This window comes from Leptodactylus fuscus, chromosome 9, assembly GCF_031893055.1.
Source record: "Leptodactylus fuscus isolate aLepFus1 chromosome 9, aLepFus1.hap2, whole genome shotgun sequence".
Taxonomy (NCBI): domain Eukaryota; kingdom Metazoa; phylum Chordata; class Amphibia; order Anura; family Leptodactylidae; genus Leptodactylus; species Leptodactylus fuscus.
Window position 1 is genome coordinate 40736269 of NC_134273.1, and position 14626 is coordinate 40750894.

Below are 14626 nucleotides of genomic sequence, written 5' to 3' on the forward strand. Positions count from 1 at the left end.
TTATACTTTTTCCATATTCCATTTAGATTGCAAAAGGTGGGAATGATCTGCCTTATAGGGGTACACAAATATGCTGCTGTCAAGAATGAACTAATAAAATAAGATATTTTTTTCTGTAATGAATTTGAGGGTATTTTTCTTCATTCTGTCATTTGCTTGCTTGTCATTCGGGTGGTTAAGAATATGGGGAAAATGCTTCCTGACTATAATGTGGACTCCAGGGAGTTGCCAGGGTTCGCTCGATACAACCATTTTAAAGCCTCATCAGACCAGTGCTTCAATGGTCCTACAATGGGGATTTCACACTTTTATGACCAGCAGCCATTTTGTGTAAGATTGTGGCTGTTCACCTTCAATGGGGTTACTGTACTTGGGTTTAAAATAATAAATATCATCAAGTTTAAGCTTCTGAAGGATTTCTTACTACATTTGTCATATTTATAAAAAATAACTGTGCAGAAAATATAACAGTGCAGTGGCCCATCACTGACAAAGAATGAAACATTTGTCTAATGGGCATATGGGTCACTGGGCAAACTAGCCTGGACATAACTGGAACCCAGCTCACCGGCCAATGGCAATTTTGCATCTTCTGATGCTTTTGTCAAGTTTTGTGACATTGGAGTGCCTTCCGTTCCCTATTGATTTCAGTGGAGGGTTCCATTGTCATGGAGCAGGATAGGACCAGCCCTGTCATTGGAACAGCGCATAGGACTCTCCCCTCAGAAGAGCATTCAGTCAGTCGTGTAAATCAGGCCTTGAAATGGTTGTTGGCTGTGGAGCAGGGATCCAGTTTCCTTATGTGCATCATACAACGATGGTTATCATATGTCGACAATAAATCAGACATCCACCATCATGTTCTTATGTTCCATATGGTTCTTCTGAGTACCTTTAGAATACAGATAGGTGTTGCAGTAAGCGCAAATACCCAAAACCCTGGCCACCTCTGGTAGCTAAAAGAGACTTTGTGTTGTGCACCTCATTTATCTTTATGCTGTGTCATTTATAAACTGACGTAAATAATCATTAATCTGGATTCAGGAAAGTGGAAAAGGCAATGTAAATAAGATAAAATTTGCACATTTTTGCACAAACTCCTGGCTTACACAAAGCATGTGTGACTTTTTCGTGCCTTGTACTATTGCCTTGTAAATGATCAATTAGCTCCAAATGATAAATCTCATATTATTGCCTTTTGTTCTTTTATTTGTGTCCTTCTACCTGGAATATAGAAAGGTTTGGAGCTTTTGGTATATTGAAAATTCAATAATTGAAAAAGAACGCATGTAGAAAAATTGTAAGCAAAAAGTTATTGCTTTCCACTGAATGCAGATTCAGCTGGGACACAATTTTGCAATCCTGCAAGATGAGGTGGCTGGGGCTATGTGAGCATGCACCATTACTATGTATTTCACTTCTATACTAATGGCCGTAACGTTAAAACCCTCTTATAAATGACTTAATAAAAATGCTCCACTCAGAACTGCATGGTACTTTTTAAGACTGGGTTCACACAGTGTTTTTTTTAAGCCAATATCAGCGTGCTGTTTTAAATTGCTATTATGAATAACACATTTTCTATCGTTTCAGCTGAGTAGAATACACGTACATGTATGCAAGAGGTTTTTAATTTGTTCACTGTTGGCATGCAGGTAAAATGTGTACCAATACGCTAGGCATTACTGCAGTTAAAAAAAAAATAAAATAAAAAAAAAACAACAAACACCCCCACACACACACACACAATGCATTGGTTAATTGCTGCCTTAGTTGGAACGTTGAACTCCTTAGGCCTTATTTACACAATGGTAAAAAAAAAAAAAAATGACTTAGTGAACTCCGTTTTTTGAACATCCATCACATGGACATTGTAAAACCTATGAAAGTCTATGAGTCCATTCACACATGGAAAGACTATGAAAATGTCAGAATAACTAACCTGTCCTGTGTTTGTCCATTTTGATGGTTAGAAAAACACATCCGAAGATTTTCGCACGTCTTAAAATAGCCACGTGATGGTTGTTCAAAAGATGGACATTGCTGCCACCACCACTTGGTCACTTTTCATTGCTGAGTGCATAAGGTCAAAATACACTGATAGGTTCATTTTTTAACGGAATTTTGTAGGAGAAAACCAGTATGGCTGTGTGAATGAGGTCTTAGTGTTGTCAGCTCTTGCCTGTTACATCTTGCATTGGTAGAGTACAATGGGGGCATCTATTTTCTAATTCTGCCCCTTTTTATGTTTTGTGCGCAAGATTCATTATGTGCTTGCGCCTATTTTGAAGGCTTTTCCACGAGGCTTGTCACTTTGTATATCTGTAGTAACGTTTTACAATTCGTTTATGACTTGTCCCTTTTTGCACAGAATACAGAATGCCACTGCACTGCAGTACATGGGGAGAATAACAGCAATTGCACCTCTTTAGGCATGAAAAAAGGACCTGCCAAAATAAGGGACCTGCTATTTGGTATCAGGGTTTTACTCCTCCCATGCCAGAGCTTTATCACTAAGCATAGTGCTGAGGCAACATTGAGAGTCGGAGGAAAAATTTAATTTTTGATAAAATTGCAAATTAACATTATTTTAAACTGAAATTTTATCACCTCCAATCTTTTTCTATCTGATGGCTCCTACAAACTTTCCTGAAGCCAAAACTTCTATGACTGTCAGGGACCACCCAGGAAAAAAACACTCTAGCAAAGTCCAAAGGATGGACAGGAAGCTTGTCCATAGGATACCAATGCATAGCTGCAGCCATTCTCGCCATATATATGGTGGCTGTAGTGCGTTATGGTATACATTCTTCACAAGTGACTATTTATGCTGTTTTGACTACCTTAGCACTAAATCACAATCTTCTACATGAATTTTCCCTTAGTAGGTTATTGCTTGTGTTTCTTTGCTTGTGCACATTGGGATTTGGAATTATACAGTACCTTATTGTGTTTTTTACACTGTACTATTGACTCCAAAAGGCCATATCTAGTGAACCTATTTAGATTAAATACATGTATTTATTATTTTGTGTAATAGTGTATCCCTCAGACTCTACTAAAATCCATTGTGAATGAAGCCTTGAAAGGTTTTTCTGTGACTTCGATTAGGCCATCAATATCTGATCAATGCTGTTCTGACTCGCGACCTTCCCGCTGATCAGCTGTATAAATGCACCGCAAAGTTCAGGATACTTCATTACCAAGCACAGCGCGATACACTTTATAGTGGCTGTGTCTGGTACTACACATGCAACAGCATTTACTTGGCGCACAGCTGCTACAAAATGTACACTTGTGCCTGGTGCTGGATCAAGTGCCACAGCGCTTCAAAAACCTTTACCTTGGGGGTGCTGTGAGTCAGACTTCATCAATGTTATGTTTAAGGTCTGTCCAAAGGGTGGGCTATAAATGTTAAGTCATATACAGTAGTTCAGATGCTTTGGTTGTCCTCCACGGTCTATGTTTTATGCTTCCACTGATGACATGCTCTGGCTGCCTGTGACTGCTGCAGACAATCTGTGACCTCGGCCCTTACATGCTATAATACTGACCTCCCTGATGTCATGAAAGGGTTGTTCAGAAGTATGCTACTGATGAACCATCTGCACCCTCTCAGCTTTTTTCAGCTGTCACAGTGTTTCAGAACTACTACAGCTCTTTGTATACTTAAAGGGGCTCTCCCATCTCTGCCTTTCAGCCAGGCTGCATGCAGTGTCCGCTTCTCACTTCCTGTATTTCTCCTCCCCCTCCCTCTTGCTGAACAGGACAGACAACACTTCTGCAGGTCAGATAATCTGCAAATTCTTGTACAGAACACACTCCATGTTATCTGTGTGTTTACATAGAGAGATAACAGACCCAGGCTTTATCAGTCAACTGCAATTAACTGAAAAGATTGCCCTGCCAGAACTGAGTAAGTGACATCACTTGTCCTATCTCCCAGGTCCGTCTGTGGTTATAGTAACGTTATGTAAACAATGGGAGGAATAAATTCACATAGTAGGCAAACAAAGCAGAATTTCTAAAGCAATATATTTAGAAAAAGGCTTCAATTTACAACCCCTTTAACCAGTCGCTACGTAGTGTAAGCACAGTCTCATTGACTGGAATGGGACTAAGCTTGCAGTAACTTCCCCATCCACTACACATTGTATGATTGTAGACTGGACAGACAGTTCTTCCTGCCTCTGTACAGGACCATTACTGGCTGGAGATCCACTACATTAGCATGACATCACAAAAAGTTTGAGAGGGGGTGGGGCTTACCTTCCATTTCAAATCCTGTAATGGAGACAGTGCATCTCCAGAGCATGAATTACACCAGAGAAACACTAGCTGTGTTATAACTTAGAAAGAGGTTTATATAGATAGATTTTGCTTCAGCAGCAGTCTGTATTACAGCACTGGTATGTTACTCAGTTTCCTGCAACCCTGAAAGACACATCTGTCAAGTTAAGGAACAATTACATAGCAAAGTGGAGTGTGTATGTAGGTAGATTTCGAACTCTGGAGTCCCTAATACATAATTACCTGTTATGCTAGCTAATTTTTTGTGGCCCTGAAAATCACATCTGACATTATATTGCACAATTATGTGGCAAACAGTGGGGTTTATTTAGATAAATATATTCAGTAAAACCCTAACACAGCTCCACATGCTAAGCTACCTAGCTTTCCCAAACCTGAAATGCAAATTAAGTAAGCTTTGGCAGCAAACAGGGTTTATTCAGGTATATTTAGTTCTCAGCGGTCCCTATTGTTACATTACCTGGTATGTTACCTAACATTCTCTGAATCCTGAAAGGGAAGTCCTGGCAAGCTCTGTTATGATAGTACATGGAGTTTGATTTATGTAGGTAAATATAATATTCAGTATTCTTTATTATAGCTTTCCCAGAAGCCAGGAAGGAAAATCTGGCAAGCTCTGGAGATTTATTTTATATTTCTTCATTTATTATTCAGCAGTCACTATTTCAGCATTACCTGGTATGCTACCCAGCTTTCCCATAACCCTAAAAAGCAAATCTGGCATAGTGTGCCATGTTATTTAGTACTTGTACATATAAGGGCAATAATGGGGGCTGATATTCAGAATACCTATCCAACCTTTTTTTTTTTTTTTTTTTTTTTCAGGAAAGTTGGATGACTTGCATGTGGAGCTGTACTAGAGTGTACTGATGTAGCCGGTGTCACTGTGTGTATGTTACTGCTGGTACTACAGTTTGTAGATATTTCATTCTATCAATTGGCCAGCTCAGCCCTCTCCTCCTAGACTTCCTGACTCGCATGCACTGGCATTAGAGAGGGAGGGGGGAAACATGGCTGCTGAGATATAATAGAATATATTGCTTTTCAAATTTATTTTTCATGCTCTTTAATTGTAAGAGAAAAAAGCAAGAACATCAGGAGCGGATGTGAGGTGTCATATATGGAATTACGGTGTTATAGAGAATAGTGAATATAGTGGTTCTTGAAGTACGCATGTGACTGAGGCAACAATTGACACAGTCACATACAGCCATAGCACATCATTGCTGACAGCTTGAAAACAAACACGGACAGGTGACAGTCGGAGCAATCTGTGCAGGATGGCCAAGGTATTGAATAAGTGGCTATTGTTTTATCACTTTATAACACTTTTTTTTTTTCTTAATACTTTTTGTCTTGTGGCCGGTGCATCTGAGTTGGCTGGCAAGTTCCACGTCTTTGGGAGTTCCGGATCCATTCCGATTGTAGGGTGCAGAATATCAGAACAGAATGGATCCAGAAGTCCCATAGACTTATATGCAATCAAATGTCATAACCTACTGCGTTCTTTAATAAAACTGACCCCAACTCAGACGCACACTCTGTCATGTGCATGGGCCCTTAGTCTTGGCTTTGTCTGGTACCGTACTGCTGTTACTTTGGGTATCACTGTGCTTTCATGGTGCTGACCTATAGTAGTATTGTAACACGTCACAGATTACTCACCATCCATATATAAAGTGATTGTGCACCAGTAAGGTATATAGCTTAGGGCTAGTTCACACGGGGACATGGACGCTGATTTTGACAGCTGATTTCGCGGCCAAATCAGCCTCCATAAAATGTAGCCCTATGTGAATTGCTAGCTTTTTTTTTTCTGCTAGCTTTTTTTATTGCTAGCTTTTTTTGCTAGCAGAAAAAGAAGCAACATGACCTTTCTTCAGGCGTTTAACGCCTGAAAAAATGAATAGGAGTCTATGGGGCACTGAAAAAACCGCTAGCGGTTTTTGGTCGCTTATTTTTGCAGCTGTTTTGGCAAAAACAGTGACTGAAACCGCTAGCGGTTTTTTTTATCATGTACTTTTTTTGTAATGCAAAAAAAAAAAAAAGCTTCAAAAAAACAGTGACTGAAAAAGCGTCAAAAACAGCGTCCAATGCAAAAAACAGTGTCCAAAAAAAGCGACGCTGAAAAATCAGTGACAAAATCAGCTAGGCTTTTTTCACGTGTGAACTAAGCCTTATACCCTCCTTACTGTATGTTTTATATTGGATTCTTACCTATGTGGTACAGACAGGGGTTTTTGAGCAGACGGCCTGGGATGGCGGAGGGATCAGCGGTGTGGATTGTGGGTTAAGTCGGCTCTGCAGAACATGTGACTCTCTTTGTATATTATAATTAGCCGCCTTCCTGGGAGCATCGGGCATTTCCCTTCCCTGGCAGATTGGAGGGCGCTCAAGCGTGTAATCTTGTTTGGCTGACATGATATTTTTGAGTTACTTAAACATGTTCTTCACAGGCTTAACCCATGTAATGTCAGAATTGATGTGCAGTCTCCTATAATGTTGTGGTACGCCAGACTTAGTTAGTTTGTGGGGGGAAATACTTCAGTTGTATTACTCTGAGATTACATTATTACAGAGGCCTTAAAGAGGTAGTCCCTTTATTCAAGCTTGGCAGGAAGAACAATCGACAAAGTGGCAATGGCTACTACAAGGTGTGAGACGTGAAAGTCATGTGTGCACAGGCATTAGTGGACATGTGTTTTATGTGGTAGTAGCCAAAGGGGAACCTGTTAACCAGTTAGTTGGCAGAGATATACAAATACTGTTTAGACCGTGTAAACAGACTAGTCAATCTGTGCCAGATTTATCACAGTGACTTGTTATGGTAAGTCTGGTGCATCTTTATACTGTCTGCTCTGCATTTATACCATCTCTGAGTTGATTGACTTTATGCCACATTTATGGCAAACATTATTACATCTTAGGCCACCCTCCTTTGTCAGATGGCGTTAAAGGGGATCTATCAGCAAAATTATGCTAATAGAGCCCCACATATGCATGAATAGCCTTTAAAAAGGCTATTCAGGCACCGTAAATGTTATATTAAATCCCAGTCCCGTTTTTAAATAAAAGCATTAAAACATATATGCTAATCTTACCGAACGTGCACCGTGGGCGGGGATGCACGTTGTGACGTCAGCTTCGGGCACGCCTGCCTCTTCTGTCTTCTTGTAGTAACTCCCTCTGGTTCCGTGTCTTCCGGCTTCTTCTCTTCAAATCCCGCACCTGCATAGTAGCGCTTCCCTCCAGAGCGCTACTGTGCAGGCTCACTCGCGAACTGCCATTAAGTAAAATGGTGAGTGAGCCTGTGCAGTAGCGCTGCGGAGGGAAGTGCTGCTACACAGTGGCGGGATTTGAAGAGAAGTAGCCGGAAGAAACGGAACCAGAGGACGTTACTACAAGAAGACAGTAGAGGCAGGCGTGCCCGAAGCTGACGTTGCATCGTTTATCCCTGCCTCGGTGCACGTTCGGTAAGATTAGCATATATGTTTTAATGCTTTTATTTAAAAACGGGACTGGGATTTAATATAACATTTACGGTGCCTGAATAGCCTTTTTAAAGGCTATTCACGCATATGTGGGGCTCCATTAGCATAATTTTGCTGATAGAGCCCCTTTAAAAATGTGTTTAAAACTTTGATTAGGAAATCTTCCCTATTGTGTATGAGGAAGTTGGGTATCAATTCCTTCCCAACATCTTCCAAAATAGTACAGCAAATATCAAGTGTTGACCGCCCAGTGATCTGGCAGCAGTGCCCATGATCAGAGACTTCTCTAGACACGGGCATTTGACCCATCAGATGCAGTCTTGGCATCTGTGGATTCACACTTACTCCCCCAGTTATCATGGCTCCTGCGTGGTGAGATCACAGGAACTTCTGAAGGCTTTCTGGCCTGTCGTAGGTGTATCACTATTGAGCTCTGCCTATGGCAGGCCTCAGCAGTAATGCAGAGCTTTTACCATAGACTACAATACAGTAGTGTTACAATCTATGGTATATGTAGTCTAATCATTGCCGCTTGAAAATCTCTTGGGGTGCTAAAAAAAATCATCTTAAAAAGTTTAAAAATTGAAATGCCCCCTAGATTTCATAAAAATAACCCATATTAGATATAAAATGGTCTTATTTGGAATATGCTTTGGCAGGAAACTAAAATGAAAATGACCAAATTGCCATTTTTTTCGGCACCAAAAAAATTATAATAAAAAGTTCTCAAAAAAAGGTCACTACTCAAAATGGTATTAATTTCCCCTAAAAAGTTAGGGTGTCACAATATGGTGGTGCAAGCAAACACTTTTTTTTTCTTCTTTCATGATATTGTAAGTATTAAATTGATGTTCCAGTAGGTATAAGGAAGAAGTGTCGGATCACTTGGGGTCCAACTGCTGGTTGGTTACCCAGAAATCAGGAGACAATGGGAAACAAAGTCCCCCATGCCCCCTTTCCTGTAAGTGGACTGCTAGTATTGTGGGACTGCCGTGACTGTAATCTCAGACAGCCCCCACAGCAATGAATGGAGCGCTGGTCATGCAAGCGCACTGGTGCTTCATTCACAAAAAGGAGGCATGGTGTACTTATTAGTCCCCCATTCTCCTTATTGCTGGGTCAGGGGTCACACTGCTAGCAATGTTATGCTTCTCCTCTGTCCTATGGATAGTAAACATCTTAACATGAAACGCATAAGAAAATGATCCAGTTGTTTTTTGGGGGGTTTTTTTTGTTCCACTTCATTCTGAATTTTTCCCAGCTTCTACTTCGTTCACACTTGTGCCTGGAATCCGTCTGTTGTGAATCCACCTTAATATAAAAAAAGAAAAAATTGGGAACGGTTTGTAAACGGTTCGTTTGTAAACCCTTTCACTTCAATGGGTTTTTAAAACAATCCCAGGTGTCCATTTGTAGCCTCTGCCGTGAATCCGCCTTTTTTAGACGGACACAGTCTTGCATGTCCAACTTTGGTCTCCGTCCAAAAGAGCAGATTCACGGCGGAGAGGTGAAAATGGCGGAAACCTGAGATTGTTTTAAAAACCCATTGTAGCAAAAGGGTTTAGAAACGGACCGTTTGCAAACCGTTCCCAATCTGTTTTTATGATATTCACGACAGACGTAATCCAGGCGCAAGTGGGAACACCCTCTTACCTTTACATTGTACAGAATATTACATTGTAACCCTATGAAGTACAATCTGCCCTGCAAATAAGTCCTCATACGCCTCTCTGGGCTGGTAAGCAAAAAAGTTACGTCTTTTGGAAGGAAGGAACAAAAATGAAAAATGACTGTGGCCTTACATGTCTGAGCCAAACAGGACTGTTCTAAGAGACCCCATCTGTCAATTATTTCTCATTATTTTATATGACACCATCCGATTCCACCAGGCTGTTTAGAGATTCTTTACTCACGTCAGTCTCTTTGGGCTCCCAATCTAAGTTCCAAATTAGCCTACTAGTATGTTTGCTTTTAAGTGTGAAAGGAGACATATACAAAGACTGGGAAAGCATTCAACCACAGAGAGCTGCCACTAGGTTCACACTAGCATAAGGCCGGCCAGAAGAGAACCAGAAAAATGGACACGCGGCTTGCTAAAACATTGTACACATTAACTAAATGGGGTCCGTTGTTTTTTAAGCACCTTTTGAAAAAGTTGTGCGTGCATGAATTTCTCATCCAGTGATTTCATTCAGACACCAGCCGAGACTCCAACAAAGATGTGAATGTAGCCTCAGCTGCCATGTTTCCCTGCCTATGTAATAGTCTTCTTAAAATATAATGCAAAGTAGTGTACTATTTAAGCAAGGTTCACATCTGCGTCGGAGTCTACTCTAGAAACTCCATCGTAGCGTCCACCTGAAGATCAGCGGAGGATAAAGTGACCTGAGCGTATCCCATATAAAGAGCTTTTCAAACAAATGGAAATTGGCAAACAGAAATGCTTTAGAAAATAAAGGATGATCTGTTTTTCATGGATGCAAAATACAGATAAGGCTACTTTCTCATCTGTGTTAGGCCCAGTTCACATCTGCATTTGAGTTTCCGTTCGGGAAGCATGCTTGGAGACCACCCTGATCGGAAAGCTATCCGCATAAAAAAGCGGTTACCCAAGGAAACCCACAGACCCCATAGACTATAATGGGGTCCATGTGGTTTCCACACAAAAAATGCGGTTGAAAAGTGCTGCTTGCAGGACGTTTCTCTGCTTATTTCATGTGGATAGGGGTATGGAATGGCCGAACGCAGATGCGAACTGGGCCTTAGAGTCTCCCTTGCGTTGCAGTGTCTGTCTGGAACTTTTTCATTTGCTGATTTCACTTTAACATCAGACAACCGATGGATCCCATTATAGTCAACCGGGTCTCCTGGGCTCCGTATGTGACTTTGATTTTAGTGGTCCACTTGTCTGCTGCTCAGGTCTTCCAACAGGCCAGAACAACGGACAGGCCGGTCAATGATCATATGCTGTCTGTGATTAACATGGACATCTCACCTGCTAAAAACAGACATGTGAATGAGGTCTTCGGGGTCTTGCATGTAGTCAAATTTGGAAACTGGTTTGTATAGATTTAACATTTGGTTCTTATGCTATGCTATGGCAGTATCAACATTTTATTTTCACCTCTGTTCTGTATCTCCTATAGAACCACTTCAAATACTGTGGAAACACAGTGAATATTATGGTACACAGTATTCTATGCATGGTCGTCTACATATGTGAGGGTTTAGTGCTTGTTCTTAGTGGACATTGTGCATGAAAGAGTTTCTTTCAAAACTGGAAAGGTTAGATAAGTGTGAATGTGAGCCAGTGGTGCATTGTGATATATATATATATATATATATATATATATATATATATATATATATAATTATTGTCTTATATTTCTTTTTTAAATTTTTATTTATTTATTTTAGTCGTCAAAACTGGGAGTCGATTTAGTAGAAGGAAGAAGGATAAGAAATGCAGGGTTTTTTTTGTTGTTGTTTTTTTGCATGTGTGGACAGTTTATCACTAGTGCCCTATGCACCCATCATATGCCATTAGTGCCCTATGCACCCATCATATGCCATGAGAATGCCCAGGGCCAATTTGTGTCAATGTTGTTACTTTACAATTATACCGTTTCAGGTGTCGCAGTCTTCTGTCTGCTGTATGCATCTGGAAATGGTCTCCTAAATTGCAATTAATTGTGCATTTTATCTTGATTTAAGTTAATGGTGATTATTTAGGTCCTGTCTCTTTTGTATGAGTATGTGTTGGGTCTGTGAGGTTCACCCAGTGGTTTTGTTTGTGGGGGAAATCAGACATAAAAACAGTGTTACTTGCCTCTCCTGGGCTCTGGGATGGCTCCCTCTTCTCTTCTGGTTTATGTGTAACAAGAGGTGCATGGTCACATGTACTAAGCTAACAGTCTGCCCATGTGATGCAGATTCATGTAAGAACACAGAGCTAACTTACATGCAATATGTTATTTGCAATAGTGCTCCAAAGGGGCAGAGGATGTAAAGAGGTTGTACAATTTTGCAAACCACTTTCTGTATCAATTTATTTAGATTTTTTTAGTTCTTTGTATCATTCATTCTTAGGCCTGGTTCACATCTGTGTTTAGTATTCTCTTCGGGGAGGCTGCTTGCCCCCCCCCCCCCCCCCAACCTGAACGGAATATTGAACGCATTAAAAAGCGGTTAGTTAAGAAATGACACGGACCCCATAGACTATAATGGGGTTTGTGTGTTTTCCGCACAAATCATGCGGAGAGGAAAGTGCTGCAAGCACCATTTTTCTCTTCTGCGGAAAACACAAGGACCCCATTATAGTTTATGGGATCCGTGTCATTTCTTAGCTAACCGCGTTTTAATGCATTCAGTATTCCGGTCAGGGGCTCCCCAAGTAGACTCTCCGAACTGAATACTGAACACAGATGTGAACCAGGCCTTACTTCCAATAGATAAAAAATAGTCCATGATCATGTAGTGTTTATAGTCTATGGTCATGTGATGGACACACAGGTGCATGGCGTGGTTTTCTGCAATCACAGCACAGTAATTAGACATCGGCCTGGTAACGAGATGTGCACCATACAAATATTTGTACTGAGGACCCAGCAATACAAGGCAGCAGTGCTGACCACTGAGCCACCATGCCGCTAGTATGTCCTGTGTGGTTGTATCTTAAAGGGGTTGTACAGGGTTTTTTTTTTTTTTTCAGTGAGGCTGGGGAAGATAGGGGGGGGGAGACCCGCTCCAGGGCCTAGGTAATGGAACTGGGACATTACTCACATGTGTCACCTGTGATGTCCTGTGTCTTTCTCTGTCTGGCCGCAGTGGTCATGTGCGGAGGGGTCTTCCACCAAAACAAGACCTTGGGGCAGGACTGGAGTGTGGTGGGAGACACCGGAGCACTGGGGACAGAAGATTATGGGTTGTTATAGATATATCTCTATCTATCTATCTATCTATCTATCTATCTATCTATCTATCTATCTATCTCCATACATTAGTGGCTTATATTCTTTATGACGTTTTTCCTACATTTTTGTGACCAGATGTTAATTTAAAGTCGATGTAGAAATATAACATGTAATATATTCAGACAATGTGATTCAGATTGTGCGGTTACTTATGGCTACGTGGCAAGTTCAGCATGCTATGAGTAGGGCATTCTGTTTCTATCTTTTCACCAAAAGATCTCTCTATAGGATTTTATTTAAAAAAATTAAAAAAAACAACATGTAAAATGCCACTGAAAATAAAATTTAAAAAAATGCAGTAAAATATATAAAAAAAAAACTACTAGTGTTTAAAGCTTAAAAGAAATAAGAACTTTGAAGGAACCGTAAAGACTTTAGTTTGAGGTGATGTAAAGGAGAAAACGCTTCACTGGATTTATTACACACCGGTTTAAGAATTGTGTTGTACTGTGTGCCATTATTGCCGTACTTAAAATAATACAGCTCATAATTAGTAATCTCCTCCATGATTCTGGCTTATATTCTGAGAGTTTGTTGCAGGGTTTGTTTGTTTTTGGCGTGTATTTTGTTGTGTGTCTATATGTATGCACATGTGCTTTGTGTGTGATTATATATATATATATATATATATATATATATATATATATATATGTATATATGTGTGTGTGTGTGTATATATATACCGTATATATATATATATATATATATATATATATATATATAATATATATAATATATTATACACATGTACACATTACATATTATGCACGCTATAATAAATATATATATAATAGCGTGCAATGTGTATGGAAGAAAATATATACTACACACACACACTTTGTGTGTGTTTTTCTGCTCATTCACACCCAAACACATGTAAGAGGAGCGTTTCGTGTTTGTATGTCTTCTGTGTCCTCTGGTTACTAAGAAATCAGGTAACCATGCTGATAAACTAGTTGCTGCCCCTTTAAGGCTGGCAGCCCCTCCCCCTTTTTCGCTCGCTTCCCTGATTGACAAGTCTAGCCCTGGTCACATGACCTGCCTCTATTTGAAGGTCACAAAAAAAGCTGCTTCCTTCAGAGAGGGAGAGAGAGCTAGAGGGAGGAGAGAGCAGAGAGAACGATCAATGCAAAATGGCTGCCAGTCTCTGGTTTATGCACATTTACCTTTAAAAGAGAAAAAGAAAGCAAAAGTGTGTTTGGAATTTATTATTATTGTTGTTTTTGGATTCCGTCTATTTTTATTTTGTGTATTTTTCTTGTTTTTTTTGTACTGGATTTACCTTGTATGCCTCAAATCGCTGGATTATAGCACAGTTGCACTTTATAAGGTCAGTACCATGAAACGTATCTATACTACGGCTTCTGCTTGTGTTGCAGCGTCATTTTGGGGGAGAGCGAGCTGCTGTTTTGCCATCTGTAGGGTTTGTGTTTTTTTGCTGGGGTTGTACACATTGTTTATATTGTCGGCACGGGAGAGTGGAAAACCTCCAGATGATTTGCTGCAGTGTATGTGTGCACGGGAACTTCTAGCCTCCTGATATAGGCTTAAATGCAAGGATTGCCTACCGCGGTGGGGGGGTTACACTTCACCCTTTTTATGCCTCACGCCGGCTGGGGTATGTTTATGCAAATTCTGCAAATAAAAAAAAATGTAAAAAAAAATTCTGGCGTTTCAGCCAGCCCTCCGTATGTGCCTGTCGGGGGGTTCAGGTGACAGGTTTTGAGGGCTTTGTCATTTTCGGTATAGTTACGGCTGGAGATTACAGCAGTGAATGTTGCTGAAATATCAACGGATTTGCATTTTCAAAGCCACTAAAGGCCTAACAGGAGGGGAGAGAAGGAAGGAAGG

At 40.4% G+C, this 14626-nt stretch overlaps 1 protein-coding gene across 3 annotated transcripts in view; it reads left to right on the top strand.

The window, feature by feature from the left end:
- The window catches only part of TNRC6B (trinucleotide repeat containing adaptor 6B), an 82862-nt gene that overhangs the window by 7147 nt on the left and 61089 nt on the right, over window positions 1-14626 (top strand). The window lies entirely within an intron of this gene.